This window comes from Eucyclogobius newberryi, unplaced genomic scaffold (assembly GCF_026437365.1).
Source record: "Eucyclogobius newberryi isolate DKJ021-1_F unplaced genomic scaffold, fEucNew1.0.hap1 SCAF_13, whole genome shotgun sequence".
In the NCBI taxonomy this organism is placed as follows: domain Eukaryota; kingdom Metazoa; phylum Chordata; class Actinopteri; order Gobiiformes; family Gobiidae; genus Eucyclogobius; species Eucyclogobius newberryi.
The window spans coordinates 23,941,993-23,944,961 of record NW_027315757.1 but is presented as its reverse complement, the minus strand read 5'-3'; positions in this window follow the sequence as shown (position 1 = coordinate 23,944,961).

Below are 2,969 nucleotides of genomic sequence, written 5' to 3'. Positions count from 1 at the left end.
TTTATTACGCCTACTGCTGAATCTGTAGGCGTTCTCCCCTTTGTTTTACCATCAAAAAGCAATTTTATTTTGAATTCTTGGCAAAATGTGCGGCTTTGCCGCACAGACACCGTGACTCTTTGAATAAAAATGTGGATAACTTTTGATGGTCCACCCCTGAAGATGAGTCTCACCAAATTTCAGGTTAATAGGGCTGACGCCCTAAGAGGAGTTTGTGAAAGTCTAAAGTGTAAACATGTTCTGGCGATTTCCCCATTGGAATAACATGGGAGGTTTTGGTCATCGTTACGGCAAAGCCATAACAATTATGACATGGGTCTCATTGACTTTTTTGATGGGGATGCCAAAATTGAGTTGTGTGTCAAATTTCATATAATTTCGCAAAACTAAATATTTAACCTCCATATAAAATCTGTAGGGGGCGCTGTGGTGCCAAATTAATTTATTTCACTTCAAGTAGGTTTAGGGCAAAGAAGAGTTTAACAACTGATTCTAATTTGACGCAATTCGGACTTTATCTGCGCAAACGGCAGATGTTCACTGGGTGAAAAATAGGGGGGTTGGTCCCGAGAAGAAAGAAGAAGAAAGAATAATATTCCGATGCGAAAACAATGTTTCCCATTTTTCAAATATCATAAACTATACATTTTCGGGCGCTTTCCTACCTCATGGTGTGGGTCCCTGGTCACTGACGGGTACTTTCGTTAATTTTGAGTGGGCTCCGCCCACTTTGTGTTTTTGGCCCTCTATACAGTAATAATGTTCAATTTTTGCATTACATGCTTATATGCATGGAACATGCAAGATATGGGGAACGTATTCGTGAGCTACTTAGCGCAAATGAGTGCTTTATATGGGGATGACGACCGCTTCGCGGCCGTCATCTCAATGTAAAGTGCTCGTTTAGTGCGTACTTTTGCACGGGCTTCGCCCGTTTACAACGGTAATGTTCCATTTTCCTACTACTAATTAGTATGCACGGGGCGTGCGTGAGTGAAGGAGTGCGTTAGTGAGTGTGTTGAAGTGGGCGAGCGCTTTGCGCTCGATTTCGTGCGCACTACGTGCGCACTTTCGCAGCTGTGCTTCGCACGGCCTTACGAGATTAATAGGCCTCTCGCCAGCTTGTGGCGCTCGGGCCTAATAATAATAATAATAATCATCATAAATCATAATGGTAAGACAATGTATTTAGGTATATTTATAGGTTTAGGGGTGGAAGAGAAGGATTGGCAGTAACTACTTGCTAACTATGTATTTATATAAAGTTGCATTTTGCCAATGTTTTACAAAGAAATACAGCCGATTGTTTTAATTTATTTTTTGGTAGATATTTATAAGTTTAAGGAAAAAAGTGGAAGAATGTCAGTAAGCATCAAGATATATTTACAATAATCATAATATTGACAAATCGTAATGTTAGAGAAAATGTACTCGACCAGCTCTCCATTGGGTGCTCGAGGGTTCATGGGAGTTTGCCCAACCAGTCCACATGTGCTTTGTGGATCTGGAGAAGGCTTTCGACCGTGTCCCTCGGGGTGTCCTTTGGAGGGTGCTCCGGGAGTATGGGGTCGGGGGCCCTTTGCTCAGGGCTGTCCGGTCCCTGTATGACCGGAGCAGGAGCTGTGTTCGCATTGCCCGCAGTAAGTCAGACCTGTTCCCAGTGCATGTTGGACTCCGCCAGGGCTGCCCTTTGTCACCGGTTCTGTTCATAATTTTTATGGACAGAATTTCTAGTTGCAGTCGGGGGTCGGAGGGTGTCCAGTTTGGGGACCACAGGATCTCATCTCTGCTGTTTGCAGACGATGCTGTCCTGATGGCTCCATCAAACCCGGACCTGCAGCATGCACTGGGACGGTTTGCAGCCGAGTGTGAAGTGGCTGGGATGAGAATCAGCACCTCCAAATCCGAGGCCATGGTTCTCGACCGGAAAAAGGTGGCTTGCCCTCTCCAGGTGTCCTTGCCCCAAGTGGAGGAGTTCAAGTATCTCAGGGTCTTGTTCACAAGTGAGGGAAGGATGGAGCGGGAGATTGATTGGGGGATTGGTGCAGCGGTCGCTGCATCGGACTGTTGTGGTAAAGAAGGAGATGAGTCGAAAGGCAGCTCTCGATTTACCGGTCGGTCTACATTCCTACCCTCACCTATGGTCATGAGCTTTGGGTAATGACCGAAAGGACAAGATCGCGGATACAAGCGGTCGAAATGAGTTTCCTCCGCCGGGTGGCTGGGCGCTCCCTTAGAGATAGGGTGAGGAGCTCGGCCACACGGGGGGAACTCGGAGTAAAGCCGCTGCTCCTCCACGTCGAGAGGAGCCAGCTGAGGTGGCTCGGACATCTGTTCTAGATGCCTCCTGGGCGCCTCCCTGGGGATGTGTTCCGGGCATGCTTCACCGGGAAGAGGCCCCGGGAAAGACCCAGGACACGCTGGAGGGCCTGGGAACGCCTCAGGATCCCCCCGGAGGAGTTGGAGGAAGTGTCCGGGGAGAAGGAAGTCTGGGAGTCCCTGTTTAGACTGTTGCCCCCGCGACCCGGCCCCGGATAAGCGCAAGAAAATGGATGGATGGAGGGAAAATGTATGCCTGGGACTACAGTTGGAAACTAGCTAAACTACAGCTAATACTGGCACATTTACAGAAATGTCGATTAATGTACACTGTCCCAGTTCAAATAAACTAACAATACATTCAAATAAATTAAAAATATATAACTTTAGGGTGTAAAGTGGAGTATTGTCAGTAATTATACTAATTGTTAGCAATATATGTATGTAAGTTTGCATTTGGCCAAGATAGAGATAAGTCTTGAAAGAAAATGTAATAATTTATAGTTGTATTTAGCATAGTTTAGTTGATTGTCAATAAACAGACTCTATATTTAAGTCGTTTTGCGCTTGCCTTGTGTTTTATGCGGATAACACGGTGCATTTGTGAGCACGACACAGATGCGTGCTTAGTGTCCAGTCTCCGGGGGGAA